The sequence below is a fragment of the Geotrypetes seraphini genome, chromosome 8 (assembly GCF_902459505.1).
Source record: "Geotrypetes seraphini chromosome 8, aGeoSer1.1, whole genome shotgun sequence".
In the NCBI taxonomy this organism is placed as follows: domain Eukaryota; kingdom Metazoa; phylum Chordata; class Amphibia; order Gymnophiona; family Dermophiidae; genus Geotrypetes; species Geotrypetes seraphini.
Window position 1 is genome coordinate 42,392,638 of NC_047091.1, and position 16,265 is coordinate 42,408,902.

Below are 16,265 nucleotides of genomic sequence, written 5' to 3' on the forward strand. Positions count from 1 at the left end.
TGGAGACTGAGACAAAACATTTTGGCTGTAATACAAGTGGCTATACTTCCCCCTAATATAACCAGTTGGCTGAATAGCCAAGCAGAACTAAGAAGTGCTGATTAGAACAGTAACAACACTCCGAACAGGAGTAACAACTACCATAGAGCAATACTGTTGGAAATTGCATAGAAAAAGTCCCTTCAGCAAAAGTCCCCACAGCTCGCCAGCTGAGCCCTAGCCGCTGTTCTTTAATCTCCCTGACCCTAGAAAAATACTAGAACCCGCATAAGAAATCACACTCTTCATGCAAATCCCGCAATAATGACAAACAGTGGGGAATGTATCAATCTGGAGAGTCTAAAAGAAAGAAAATTAGCAGGTAAGTACCTAATTTTTACTCCTTTTTTTAGCACCTCTCCAGACTGGTACAGTTCACTGGTGGGACATACCAAAGCAGTACCCATTATGGGTGGGATCACCGTAGGGGCACCACCAGAACACACTCACCAAAAACCACGTTCTGATGCGCCTGGACGTCCACACGGTGTCGCATAAAGGAATGCAAAGAAGACCAAACCGCCGCCCTACAGATATCCATTGGAGGCACCAGAGAAGACTCAGCTCAAGAAGCTGCCTGACCCCGAGTGGAATGAGCCTTGAGAAAATCTGGAACAGGCTTCTGAAGAAGGTATGCAGAAGCAATGGGCTTCTTGATCCAGCACTCAATGGTAACCTTGGAAGCGCCATCCCCTTTACGAGGACCCACTAAGAGGACAAAAAGATGATCCAACTTCGGAACTCCTGGGTCCGTTGAACATAAGAGCGAAGTACCCGACAGACATCCAACTTGCGCAACTGCCTCTTCTCCGAAGATCCCTCCCAACCACCCAAGACCGGGAGGACCACGGACTAATTGACATGAAAAGGCAAGACCACCTTCGGCAGAAATTAAGGAACATGCCACAGCACAACCCACTCCCTAGAAAACTCCAGGAAGGGAGGCCTACAAGAGAGTGCCTGCAGCTCAGAAACACATCTCGTAGAAGTAATGGCCACCAGGAAGATTGCCTTGAGAGTAAGGTTCTTCAACGAGTAGGAACCCAGGGGCTTAAAGGGAAGGCGCATGAGCACAGACAGGACCAGATTGAGATCCCAAACCGGAACTGAAAGCGAACCATGTCCAGAATAGATGTCAAGCACCTACCCATCAGCAACCCATGAAAAGCGGACAAAGCCGCAAGCTGAACCCGGAGAGAAGATCAGGCCTGGCCCCTGTCCAGGCTGCCTGCAAGAACTCCAAGATGTGAGGCAAAGAGGTGCGAAAGGAAACCCTTCCACGCGCGGCACTCCACTCCTCAAAAATACACCAAACACACACATAAGCCCAAGAAGTAGAAAGCTTCCAGGACCCCAAGAGAGTGGAGATCATGTAATCTGAATAATCCTTCTTACATAGGCATTCCCTTTCAAGAGCCAAGCCGTAAGACAAAAGGAACCCAGATCAAACATTGGAATGGGGCCCTGAGTCAGAAGGTCGGACGAGAGGTGCAGCCAAACAGGATCTGTTACGAGATGACAAACCAGATCTGCGTATCATGGGTGACTGGGCCATTCCGGAGCCACCAGGATAATGCGGCCAGGGTGCTGAGCAATGCAAAGAACTCTGCCCACCATCGGCCACGAAGGAAACATGTACAGGAGGCCCACCGCCGGCCAAGGCTGTACCAGTGCATCCAGCCCCTTGGCCTGAACATCCCTGCACCGACTGAAGAACCGAGGCGCTTTGGTTTTGACACTAGTGGCTTTCAAGTTCATGAACACATGATCCCAAGTCCACACAATCAACTTGAAGGCTGCGGGACCATGACACCCCTCTCCGGGATCTAGCACGTGAAGATTGAGGGAGTCCGCCTGGACATTCTCCACTCCTGCTATATGGGAAGCCGAGATGTCCAAAAGATGAGTCTCTGCCCAGACCATGAGCAGAGCAGCCTGTGCCACCAGACGACTCCTGGTTCCCCCCTGCCAATTGACGTAGGCCACTGCCGTGGCATTGTCCGAGAGAACCTGAACAAACTTGCCCGTCGTCAACATCTGGAACACTAGCAATGCCAGTTGGATGGCATTGGTCTCCAGAACATTGATTGACCAAGACACCTCTGGAGACCAGCTGCCCTGAGTCGAGCAACCGAGACACTGAGCTGCCCAGCCGAGGAGACTGGCATCCGTGAGAAGTACGGTTCACTAAGGCTGATCCAGACTCACTCCCTGCACCAGATCGGAAGAAAGGAGCCACCAATGTAGACTGCGATGAACCAACCCCCGAACAGGAGAGCCCAGATCATGCAACTGGGGCAACCACCACTTCAGTAGAGCATACTGAAGTGGGCGCATGTGAGCCTGAGCCCACCAAACCACATCCAGCCATTGACCCTAAGACTTGGAGAAAATCCTGCACCTGAGGACACTGGGAAGCCATCAGAAGGCAAATTTGCGACTGCAACTTGACCAAATGGGCCTCTGGCAGGAAAACCTTCCCCAAGCTGGTGTTGAAGAGAACTCTAAGGTACTCCAGGTGCTGAGACAGAGCCAACCGGCTCTTGGACAGGTTGACTACCCATCTCGGTGTTTGGAGGAACTCCACAACACGAGCCGTAACTCCTGAGGAGGCACTGGAACTACCGCTTTGAGGTCTAGCAACCTTTGAAGCATCTGGTGAAAAGCCTGCTTCTTCCATGCCGCCTGACAAGGAGAAACAAGAAAGTGATCCGGCAAAGAGCAGGAAAACTCCAGAACCGAATCACCTCCAGGATCCACAGATCTGTCGTGATCTCGGCCCACCCCTGGAAAAAATCCAGTAACCAGGTGCCCACTGGCATCAGGGGAGGCGCTGGCAAGGAGTCTTTGGACAGAGCAGGCAGCAGGGGAACCGGTGGAGGAATCATGTCGTCCCCCCCACAACGGGGCCCCCCTGATAGGACTACATGCGCTGAAAGAAACGGCCCCAGGTAGACCCGGTGGCAGGAAAAGAAGCTGCCCCTCGCCCAGGGCGGTGTCTGCGGAAATCACGCAAATGCCCCGATCAATGCCGCCCTGCACAGGCGGGCACGGTGTACAGGAAGATGGGGCACCTTAGAGTTCATTAAAGTCTGAACAAATTTATCCAAAGCCTCGCCAAACAAAGACCCCCGAAAGGGAAATTTCATCAACTTAGCCTTAGATGCAGCATCCGCCAACCAAGCCCGGAGTCACGGGGTGCAACAAGCGGCCATCCCGAGAGCCATGGACTTGGCTGATGCCCATAACAGATCATAAATGGCATTTGAAAGATGAGAAGCACCCATCTCAATTTTGGCTACTTCCTGTTCCATTAAGGACCAGTCATCAGATTCACAGTCAAGGACACGCTCGACCCACCGAAAACAAGCCCGAGCCACCAGACCACCACACACAGATGCCCGGACCGCTAGGGCAGTGACATAAAAATTCTGCTTAAGAAAAGACTCCACCCTACGCTCCTCAGAATCCCTCAAAGCTGAGCTGCCCTCTAACGGCACCGTATGCCACTTCGCAATGGCCAAAACTACTACGTTCACCACCAGCGACTTCAAGGTATTCCTATCCCCCTCCAGAATGGGATACAGGTGAGCCATAGAGCGCGCAATATGAAAGGGCGACTCCAGCGCCTTCCACTGCGCAAGCATAATATCCTGATGCATAGGAAAAGAATGGGAGACTGAGCGGATCGCCTAAAGGAGGGGATCCACGACACGTGGGGGCTCCTTTGCGTCTTCATCGAAGCGCAACACTGAGGAAACCTGCAGAATAAGCTCCTGGAGCTCTTCCCACTGAAGGATGCGCTCCACTGACACATCCTCGCCAGCTGGCGGAACCAAAAAACCTCCTCCAGTGGCATCCATCTCACCAAGAGGATCCTGCAGGTCCACCAAGGGGTTCAGATCCTCCATCAAGCAAAAACTACTCATTCAAAAAATCATCATCCCGAGAGACCCTCGGCCTCTTGGATGAAAGAAGAGGAGACAGGGACAAAACCAGCACTGAGGGGGGCTGTACTGGAGTGGAGGTAGAGGGAAACCCCTCCCCCGAGACCCCTGTGGCGGAAGCAGGACTCCCGGCCACCTGAAAATAAGCCCACCTGGGAAGTAGTGATCATCAAATGGTTTGGTTTGATGTAACAGCTAAAGTGGAGAGTGGATGCACAAAACTTAAAGTCCTAGATTTCAAACGTACAGACTTTAATAAAATGGGAGAGTACCTGAAGAAAGAGCTGTTAGGATGGGAGGACATAAGAGAAGTAGAAAAACAATGGTCTAAGCTGAAAGGAGCAATAAAAATGGCTACAGACCTTTATATGAAGAAAATAAATAAAAAGCAAGAGAAAAAGGAAACCGATATGGTTCTCCAAACTAGTGGCGGAGAAAATAAAGGCAAAAGAGTTGGCATTCCTGAAATATAAAAAATATTCTAGAAGAGGACTGCCAGGTGAAACTGAAAGAAGCCAAGAGCGAGATGCGTCTGGCGAAAGTGCGAGCGGAAAAGCAAATGGCTAAAAGTTTAAAAAAGGGAGACAAAATTTTTTTCAGGTATACGAGTATTAGTGAAAGGAGGAAGATGGAAAATGGACTTTCAAAACTAAAAGATACTATGATCCAATATGTGGAGAGAGATGAGGAAAAAGCAAACGTGATAAACAAATACTTCTGTTCTGTGTTCATGAAAGAAAATCCTGGAGAAGGACCAAGATTGTCTGGCAAAGTAGCATAAGAAAATAGAGTACATTCTGCGCCGTTCATGGAGAAAAGTGTTTATGAACAACTTGAAGGTGGACAAAGCGATGGGACCGGATGGGATCCATCCCAGGATACTGAGGGGGCTCAGAGAGGTTCTGGCTGATCCTATTAAACACTTGTTCAACAAATCTCTGGAAACAGGAGCAGTTCCTGAGGACTGGAGAAGAGCGGATGTGGTCCATATACACAAAAGTGGTCACAGAGATGAAGCGGAAAACTACAGGCTGATAAGCCTCACTTTGGTTGTTGGAAAAATAATGGAAGTATTGCTGAAAAAAAGAATAGTGAACTTCCTAGAATCTAATGGATTACATGATCCGAGGCAATATGGCTTTACTAAAGGTAAATTGTGCCAAACGAACCTGATTGAATTTTTTGATTGGGTGACCAGAGAACTGGATCACAGACATATGCTAGATGTAATTTATTTAGATTTCAGCAAAGCCTTTGACACGGTTCCTCATAGGAGGCTCTTGAACAAACTTGATGGGCTGAAGTTAGGACTAGTGCTGCCCGATTTACGACTCAAATCGGTTCACCGATTCACTTCGGGTGAACTGATTCGAATCGATTTAAAAAAAATAAAAAATCGGCTTCCCGATTCGGACCCTCCCCCCTCGCCTACTAAAGCAGTAGCGGCAGCGCTGCTCTTGCTGGCCGGCCGCTGCCACTCCTGCTTTAGAGGGCGAGGAGGGAGGGTCAGTCGGGAAGTGCTGCAGTGTCCGGCTTCCCCCCTGACCTCCCGGCATCAAATTTACCTAAATCCATCAGCCTGCATAAGATCGCTAGTGCTAGCGATCTTTGCAAGCTACTGTCGGGTCTTCTGAGCTGTCTTCTCTCTGCCGCAGTCCCGCCCCCTTCTCTGACAGAGGAGGGGCGGGACCGCGGCAGAGAGAAGACGGCTCGAAAGACCCGATGGTAGCTTGCAAAGATCGCTAGCACTAGCGATCTTATGCAGGCTGATGGATTTAGGTAAATTGAGGCCAGAGGGAACAAGCAGGGGGGGGGGGGGTGCAGTCCTTTTTGGGGGGGTTGTACAGGTCTTCCGGGTTGGTGCAGTCCATCGTGGGAGGGGGGGGGGGGTTGTACAGGCCTTCAGGAGGGACAGGCAGGCCTTCAGGGGGGGCACAGGCAGGCTTTGGGTGCAGGCCTTTAGGGGGGACAGGCAGGCCTTCAGGGGGGGGACAGGCAGGCCTTGGGTGCAGGCCTTCAGGGGGGACAGGCAAGCCTTGCATGCAGGCCTTTAGGGGGACAGGCAGGCCTTGGGTGCAGGCCTTCAGGGGTGGGATGTAGGCCTTTAGGGGGGGACAGATCTTCAAGGGGGACAAACCTTCAGGGGAAGGTTTAAAAGTACAAGGAGGGAGAGAAGGGGGGTTCAAAGAGATGTGCATATGCCGGACTTTGGGGGGAAGAAATAATGGGTCTAAAAATAGAGGAGAGGGAGAGAGATGATGGGCAGTGGTATTTAGGGAGGGAAGGAACAGAAAGGGAGAGATGGTGTGGAGGGGGGATAGGTATACTGGATAGGAGGGAAGTTGGGAAGGAGGGAGAGATGCTGGATGAAAAGGTAGTTGAGAAAAGGTGGATCTGTGGATGGAGATGAAAAAAAGGGAAGATATCAGACCTCTAAGGAAGGGAAACGGAAGGGGAGGACAGAGATGGCAGATGGATGATTAGCACGGAGAAAGGAGACCCTGGCAAGCTAGTTATCAGAAGACAACCAGAACCTGCGACCAACAAGATTTGAATAATGGTATAAAAAATCATTTTATTTTCTGTTTTGTGATTACAATATGCCAGATTTGAAACATGTATCCTGCCAGAGCTGGTGTTAGACTGCAAACGTGAGCTAGGATTTAATAGAGAGAGGAAAAGTCTTTTTTGTTTGTTTACACCACATTGCCAGTGTGATTAGGAGAAGGCAAAGGGGGTGAAGAGACTATAAAAGGGTGAAGAAGTTATAAAATAAACTCACCAGAATGTTTTTAAAAAAACACCCAATTGGGCAGGAAAATCGAATCGAAAAATCGATTCCATAGGCTGAATTGAATTGAATCAAATTTTTTTTTCCTGAATCGGGCAGCACTAGTTAGGACCCAAAGTGGTGAACTGGATTAGAAATTGGTTGTCTGACAGATGCCAGAGGGTGGTGGTTAATGGAAATCAATTGGAGGAAGGAAAGGTGAGTAGTGGAGTCCCTAAGGGTTCGGTGCTGGGACTGATCCTTTTCAATATGTTTGTGAATGGCATTGCTGAATGGTTAGAAGGAGAAGTTTGCCTTTTTGCGAATGATACCAAGATTTGTAACAGAGTAGACACCGAGGAGGGAGTGGAAAACATGAAAAAGGATCTGCAAAAGTTAGAGGAATGGTCTAAAATCTGGCAACTAAAATTCAATGCAAAGAAATGCAGAGTAATGCATTTGGGGGGACTAGTAATCGGAAGGAGCAGTATGTGCTGGGAGGTGAGAGGCTGATATGTACGAATGGGGAGAGGGACCTTGAGGTGATCGTGTCTGAAGATCTTAAGGCGAAGAAACAGTGTGACAAGGTGATGGCTGTTGCCTGAAGGATGCTGGGCTGCATAAAGAGAGACGTAACCAGTAGAAGAAAGAAGGTGTTGATGCCCATGTACAGTGAGGCCCCACTTGAAATATTGTGTTCAGTTTTGGAGACCATATCTGGCGAAGGACATAAGAAGACTTGAAGCGGTCCAGAGGAGAGCAATGAAAATAGTAGATGGTTTGCGCCAAAAGATGTATGAGGAGGGACTGGAAGCTCTGAATATGTACACCACCTAGAGGAAAGGAGGGACAGGGGTGATATGATTCAGATGTTCAAATACTTAAAAGGTATTAACTTAGAACAAAATCTTTTCCAGAGAAAGGAAAATGGTAAAACTAGAGGCATAATTTGAGGTTTAGGGGTGGTAGACTCAAGAGCAATGTAAGGAAATTCTTCTTTACAGAGAGGGTGGTGGATGCCTGGAATGCGCTCCCGAGGGAGGTGGTGGAGAGGAAAACGGTGACAGAGTTCAAAAAAGCATGGTATGAACACAGAGGATCTCGAATCAGAAAAAAATTAAGGCCAGTACTGGGTAGACTTGCACAATCTATGTCCGTATACGGCTGTTTGGTTGTGGATGGGCTGGGGAAGGCTTCGATGGCTGGGATAGTTTGGATGGGCTGGAGTGAGCTTTGATGGAGATCAGTAGATGGAACATAAGCATAGTACCAGGCAGAGCTTTAGGTTCTGGCCCAGCAATAGCTAAGAAGAAGGAAGATTTAAATTAAGTCAGTAATTTAAAAAGTGGGTAGGGTTGGGCAGTCTGGATGGACCATTCGGGTCTTTATCTGCCGTCATCTACTATGCTATGTTACTAAAATAAAATTAGGGGGAAAAAAAACCCTGGCGGCCCAATGGGACTCGCTGCCAAAGCAGTGGACCCAGCAGAAACCTGCCCCTGTCTCTCCAATACAGGGGGAAGGTCACCTGAGGGTGCAGACAAAATGGAGGCACTTCCTGCCAACGCTCCAGCCGCTATAGCAGGCAAGCCAGCAGCAGCTGTAAGGGAGTCCCCAGCAGCATCGGCAGAAAGGGAAACTTTATTTCCCTGCCTGGCGGCTGGGGGAATCCCTGTGTGGGCAGCGAGGAAAGCCCGGACTTTCCTGCTGTCAGTTGCTGGTGTGCAAGGCACTCACGAAGAGGATTCCTGGACGCCAGCACCCGAAGCTGATGAGGATTCCCCTTCACAGCAGCCAGTATATCACGAGCACAAGCCGCACTGACTTCGCGTCTGGCGCACAATGAGCACTTTTTCCCTTTAAAAGTGCTCATTGAGCAATACCTGACCTAGCTGAAGGAAAAGTGCCAGTTAACAACAAAAAATCAATTACAGTCAATTGAAGGCTCCCTTCAGACCAGCACTGCCTCAGGATGTTTGTTTGTTTTTTTTGTCAGAGCAGACTCCACTGGCTCTCTAAGCCATAGGCCTTGCCGGTATCGGTGGCAAGGCTTTCTGCTGAGGCACCTCTAGAAAAATTTTAGAGAGGTGGAGGAAATGGGGGGAGGGACTCAACTTGTGACCCATCGAGTGTCTGACCCCCAAGGGTCCCCCCAAGCTCAATCCGGCACCAGATGGGGACAAGAAAACCACAAAACTTCCAACAGGCCTACGCTAACAAAGGGAAGACTGGCAAGCAGCTTACCATACCTGCTGAGACTGAGAACAGACTGGTTATATTAAGGGGAAGCACAGCTACTTGTATTACAGCCAAAAGGTTTTGTCTCAGTCTCCACCTGCTGGTCATGGTGAGCTATTACCCATCAGTGAACTGTACTCGTCTGGAGAGGCGCTAAAGAAATCACTTTAGTTTAGAGGAAAGGACTCATTATTTTCAGTGAAGAAACTATGGACCTTTTTGCTCTTTGAGTGATCATGGAGAAAAATAGAGTTCTGGAAAAAAGAAAAATGTCTAGGTATTCTAATAGTCAAACTCTTGGGATTTAGACCAATTTTATTAAAATTTATTAACCACTTTTGTGAGTAGATTTACTCAAATTGCAGGTTCAAAAAGGATTGTTTTTCACTCCTGCAATTTTTCTTTTAGTTTGTATTATTTTAGATTATACAGGTATTAGATGGAGGTTAGACTTGTGGTGTCCTAATTACCAATGGACTGTAAGGTCTAGACCAGGGATCTCAAAGACCCTTCTTGAAGGCTGCAATCCAGTCGGGTTTTCAGGATTTCCCCAATGAATATGCATTGAAAGCAGTGCATGCACATAGATCTCATGCATATTCATTGGGGAAATCCTGAAAACCTGACTGGATTGCGGCCCTCAAGGAGGGACTTTGAGACCCCTGTTGTAGACTTACTAAAGTGTGCTAGTGTCTATTAATGCTGACTATTTACCACAGGTACCATTTTATGCAAACCTATTGACTAATAACATGTATTTAAGAAACATTTGGGATAACAAAAGGATCATTATTGCATGACCCAACAAACACAATGTGTTTTGGCATCCACACCTGCACCAGGTATCTATTAAAATAACATATCATACAAATGATCTACAAAGAAAAATCTTTACGCATTAATTACATGCAAGAAATATATATACATAGACGGTGGAAAATCAATTAGGGATTCCTCAGGTGGTTTAGATCCCATATCTTGGTAGTTTTGCACTGGATGATCAGTTGAGGAGCATCCTTGTTCCATGTGCCATGGGGCACACGAGGGGGAGGGGACGAGAGTCATAGGCTTAGTCCCCTTTCGTCACTCCATGGGACAGGAGGAGCAGAAAGCTCAATATATGGGTCACAAAGTCATGTTAGAGCCTCTAAACCATAACTTGGCATTGCCTTCGAAACACTTTTGCAGAGATACCCCTGACCCTGAAAGGAGACGTGGTAGACTGACAGAGATCATGGAAGTTCCAGATCAGGTCTTTGACTAGGATTTTGTGACTTTGATGTATGCAGATTACCAGAAGCACAAAGGGTTGTCAGCTCTGTCTGAGAGCCAGACTGACTCTGCTCAGATAGAGTTTTTCCTTCTCAGAGTAAGGCTCTGTGGCAGCCATTAGAGCTGCAGGAGCCGAAGGTCCAGTCGGAAAAGGACTGGGATGATTTGGAATCAGATATGATTCTACTCTCCCAGTATGCTGCCTCCCTGGAAAACTCGAGTTTGGAGCAGGAGACCAGAGGTAGCCCTGGTCCAGGGAGAGAATCTGTCATTTCACAGGCTATTCAAACTTATGGATCTGCGAGAGTTGGATTTAGAGTCCATGCAAAGTCCAAGCAAGTTTCTACTGACCAACTCTCGCTGCTAAGCAGTACTAAGTCTCATTCCACAGACTTTCCTTACACCTTATTACCAGGGTGATAATGGAGCATAGGGATTCACCTGGGGGTCCTCTATTGGGGGCCAGGGTGATAAGGAAATTGTATTCCATGGCTTCTGATTTCCAGCAATTATTTCCTCTGCCTAAGGTGGATTTTCTGGTGGAACAAGTTTCTAAGAGAACTTCTCTGCCTAGTGAAGGGGTTGTGATCCTGAAGGATACTCAGGGTCGCAAAGTAGACTTCCTCAAGAGGCAGTTTGAAACATTAGCTTAGATCTTAAAGCTGTGGTTGCAGCTTTCTTGTGATGGGGGCCTGCCATAGGATGCTTTGCCAGACCCAACTGCAGGGGGGTGCCTTCCTGTGGTACTGGTCGGGGTGGACTATGTGACGGACACTATTTATGACTTGCTTAGGGTCATGAGTAAAATATCAGCCTATACATTCTCCGCCAGTGGAATGTTCTGGATCAGGCAGAGTCACACAAACCAGTGGGCTTGAGATTTGGTGTCTAAGGCCATTTTGAGTAAGCTTCCTTTCAAGGGTCAGATGCTTTTTAGACTAGAACTGGAAGACTTCATGACTAGTGTGATGGAGTGCCATCTTAAGTCCTTGCTGGACAGTAAGCTACTGGAGTTCCTGCCACAGTTCCTTTTGCAGCTACAGAAAACCATGTTATGTGCAGGTTCCCTATCACAACGGTCCTTTCAGTGCTCTAGACAGAGCTTTGGAGGCTCCAGAAGAGCCCCCACAGCTGGGTCTTGCTCAGCAGCACATACCTAGAAGTCCCGATGACCTCCAGGATTCCGTGCATAGGAGAGAGACTTTTGGAGTTTTGGGAGACTTGGGCACAGATTTCTTCAGACCAGTGGGCCCTGGACATCGTTTGAGATTTTCTGGATTCTCCAACAGGAAGACTGGCGAGAGCAGCCAAGGTCAGTGCAACTGCACAATGGCTGTTACAATTTGGAGCCAGTACCAGATGCAGCTCCAGATGGGCTCAGATAGATGCTCAATATAGAGAATGACACGGGGAAAAATTTGTCTCTGTCTCCATGAGCTTGGTCCCTGTCCTGTCCACGAAGAGCTCGGCCCGTGCCCCGTTCCCGCAAGCTTGGTCCCTGTCCCCACAAACTATCTGATCCCATCCACACAAGCCTTGAATAGTTATCATTTTATATTGAACTTATTTTATTAAAGTATAAAAAGAAACAATATTCTGTACAATTGTCATTTTATAAACACAAATAATAGAGAGCAAGAATCAACAAAACCCCTGCCTCCCCTCTCCTTCACAAATATCCCCTCCACTATTGAGAAAACTGAATAAGCCAAATTATTACATAATTCCACACAGAAAAATCATGCTAACGGAATACTGCAGTCACACATGACAGGATTAGTGTTAGGGGAGTGCAATTAGGACGACTGCCCCCTGGTCAGAGAGAGCCCTAAGTCAGCTGCAGTCTATAGAAGCACAGCCTGGGCTTTGCGGTCCCCAGTTATGTCTAACACCAGGATACATATTTCAAATCTGATATATTGTAATCATAAAATAGAAAATTATTTTTTTTGTATCTTTCGTTGTCTCGTCATTTTTTTCTTCATATCATGTTGGTCTCGGGCGCTGGTCTCTGTTTTCTTTTGTCTTCTCTTAACTCACTTTCCAGGGACTCCTGACCATTTGACATTTCTTCTTTCTCTATGCTCACCATCCATCTTCTGTATCTGTGTATGTATTGTTCCCCATGTTTAGCATCACCCTTCTCTGTCTCCTCTAAGTCCCTTTCTAGTATTTCCCCTGTACCCATCTCCCTGCCTTCTTCATCTCACCATTCTTTGATTCCCCTCCCCCTGTGTACAGGGAATGGGATAGAGATTCAGGGTGCATATCTCCCACTCCCTCTACTGCCACATCCAACATTTCTCCCTCTCATCCCTCGGATCATGTGCAGCATTTTTCACAGTTTACAGTTTATTTAAAATTAGATTAAAAAGCTTATAAAACCTTCTAAGTGCTGTACAAACTAAATAGGGGTATAGAACATATACATAATTGTACATTAATACCAATATACATATTCATTTGGTTCAAAAAATATTTACATAACATTCAATGGGCAACGACTAACAGGAACATGAGGAAAAACTACAATGCTGTAAAGAAAGTTCACATTAAATGGGAGGGGGAGGGGGGGACATGCCTGGAGGAGAATAAAATTTTAAGTGAATTGTGCAAAATGTGATTAAGTGTGTAACTGGTAAGATCCAAATACTGTGGAAAGTGAATTTAGATTTCAAATGCATCCTTAAAAAGGAAAGTTTTAAGAGACGACAATTTGCTTAGTGTGGGTTACGCTTTAAGATAATTTGGGAGCAAATTCCAAAACTGGGGTCCCATACATACTGCATTGCTAGTGCCTTAGTCACCTCAGAAGGACTCTCTCTGGTCACAGTTAGCCTGGATGACAGAGGCACACCAGAGTCTAACAGTGGTGGCTCCATCTGGAGTCGTTATCCAGAGGTCTCTCTCTCCACATAGAGCAGTGTATCACAAACTATGCCGTGGCAGATTCCAGGTGTGCTACGAGATGCTGGCGAGGAGGAGATGTGCTGGATAACTGCTTACAGGACATGCCTCTCATGGCGAGAGGCACGTCCTGTAGTCGAGTCAGCCTGTGCTTCTCCTCCTCGCCAGCGCTTCTGATCCTTCTCACCTCTCCTTCTGTAGCACCCCCCACCGGTGGTAATAGGAAGTTCAGGGCCGCGGTTGGAGGACCTCTGTGTATGTGCGGACATCGACGTGAGGACATCACATGCGTTTTATGTCATCGTGTCGATGTCCGCACATTTCCAGGTGCCCTCCAGCTGCGGCCCTGAGATTAGTGTGCCGCAGCTTAAAAAGTTTGCGACATACTGACATAGAGTTTTGGATGATCCTGATGACTGATGCCAGTCTTTGTGTTTGCGAGGGTCATCCTGTACAAGCATGGAGGGCATGGTCCTTCAACAGACTGCAGTTGAGAGCCGTTCAGTTGGCTCTGCGGTTCTTCAAAGTGAGCTGCAAAGTAAAGCATTTGGGGTCTTTTCAAACACTACCACAGCCATGGCATATGTCAACAAACAAGTTGGAACCAAAAGTGCTTCTCTGCAGGTAAAGGTCCATTTACTGTTTCAGTGGGTGGAGGCTCCATCTACAGGCCTTCAATGCAGCTCATGTCCAAGCCAGCTATTTCAGCTGGTGGACCCTGTATCCAGGGGAATGGTCCCTGTCCCAGAGAATGTTCAATTACATTGTGAAATACTAGGAGCAGTCTACTTTTGATCTCTTGGCTTCAGAGGACAACGGGAAAGCCCCTCGCTTCTTCAGTTGAATTTCTGAGCCCAGAAGCGATGTGTCTACTTCTGGTACAGAAATAGTAGGTGGTGAGGAAAACGCTCTGAAAGAATGCAGGGCTGAGAGGTCAAACTCAATGACACTATAACACTAGAGCCAAGACTTCTCAGAGTAAATATCCAAAGGAGAAGTTAGATGAAATTCAGATGCAATAAAGTAAATGCATTTATACATACACTCAGATATGTGTAATCCGACCAAGAGCCGTGGCTCCTATTGCCGAACCCACCGTCCCATCACTGTGTATGACTATAATGCTAATAATATTAGGGTGCTTCTTAAATAATAAAAGTATTTTTCAGTGGCAATAAAAGGAAAACCAATTCCTACTTAACTTAAAGAGGTGTTAGTAGGTCCCGACATGGACCATGTTTCGAGGGTCTTTTTCAAGGAACCCAAAAGAGGTGTTGGTAGTTTCAAATGCCAAAGAAATAATTGCTAGGTGATGTAGACGAAAATTTTTTTTACATAAGTTGAAAAAGTCACTTTGAAGTCAGAGGAGTTTCTCATGGATCTTACCATGAAGACTGTCTTTTTGATTGAAATCACTTTGGCTGGAAGGGTGATGGTACTGCAGTCGTTATCTTACAGAGAGCCTTTCCTCAGATTCACAGAGGAAGGGGTGTCCTTGTGCACAATATCTTCCTTTCTGCCAAAGATGTTTTGGAGTTCCATGTCAGTTAGGAAATGCGGCTTTCCGTCTGTCAGCCCACAGGCAAGAAGAAACAGGACAGAGGATTGAAGTTGCTGGATGTCAGGCGAGTTCTTCTTCATTATCTTGGAATGAGCTTCCGAGGGAGGTGGTGGAGAGGAAAATGGTGACAGAGTTCAAACAGGATGAACACAGAGGATCTCTAATCAGAAAATAATGGGTATACAGTGGTACCTCGGTTTACGAGTGCACCGGTTTGCGAGTGTTTTGCAAGACGAGCAAAACATTTGCAAAATCGGTGCCTCGGAAACTGAGCATGGCTCGATTTACGAGCACCCCTCCCCCCCCCTGCGCTCCGGCACCCCCCTGCCTCGAACCGGCACCCCCCGCCACGATCCGACCCCCCCTGCCACGATTGGGCACCCCCCCGCCACGATCCGACCCCCCCCCCGACACAATTGGGCACACCCCGCCACGATCCAACATCCCCCCCCGACACAATTGGGCACCCCCCCGCCACTTCTTACCCTCATCTGGGCACTCTTGAAGCTCGGCCTCCTCGTCTGCTGGGCCTTGAGCATCTGAGCATGCTCAAGGCCTGCGAGTTCACGTTCTGAACGTGAATGTGAACTCGCAGGCCTTGAGCATGCTCAGATGCTCAAGGCCCAGCAGAAGAGGAAGCCGAGCTTCAAGAGTGCCCAGATGAGGGTAAGAAGCGGCGGGGGGGGTGCCCAATTGTGTTGGGGGGGGGGCGGATCACAGGGGGGTGTGCCTGATCGCAGGGGGGGGCCTTCGAGGGGAGCAATGCCGGTTCTCGGGGGGGGGGGGGAACTAAACTAAACCTTAAGTTTGTATACCGCATCATCTCCACAGAAGTAGAGCTCGACACGGTTTACAGGAACTCCAATGGGAAGAAGAAGGGCTTAACATAAGAACTGCCATCACCGGATCAGACCTTCGGTCCATCAAGTCCGGCGATCCGCACACGCGGAGGCCCCGCCAGGTGTACACCTGGCGTAATTTATAGTCCACCATATCTTTATATGCCTCTCTTAAGGAGATATGCATCTAGTTTGCTCTTGAAGCCTAGGACGGTCGATTCCGCAATAATCTCCTCTGGGAGGGCATTCCAGGTGTCAACCACTCTCTGAGTGAAGCAGAACTTCCTGATATTAGTCCTGAACCTGTCCCCCCTCAGCTTCATTCCATGTCCTCTAGTCCGTGTCAAATTGGACAGTGTAAATAATCTTCTCTGCTCTATTTTGTCGATTCCTTTCAGTATTTTGAAGGTCTCGATCATATCCCCACGCATTCTCCTTTTCTCAAGGGAGAACAATCCCAGTGTTATAAGTCTATCCTCATATTCCAGTCTCTCCATACCCTTCACCAGTTTTGTTGCTCGTCTCTGCACCCTCTCCAGCAGTTTTATATCCTTCTTTAGGTAGGGAGACCAATGTTGGACGCAGTATTCCAAGTGTGGTCTGACCATTGCCCTATAAAGCGGCATTATAACTTTCTCCGATCTACTCGAGATTCCTTTCTTTATCATGCCCAACATTCTATTTGCCTTCTT

At 47.8% G+C, this 16,265-nt stretch overlaps 1 protein-coding gene across 1 annotated transcript in view; it reads left to right on the forward strand.

The window, feature by feature from the left end:
• LOC117365186 (serine/threonine-protein phosphatase 5) overlaps positions 1-16,265 on the forward strand; it is a 177,650-nt gene that overhangs the window by 134,743 nt on the left and 26,642 nt on the right. The gene's annotated exons all lie outside the window — the stretch shown is intronic.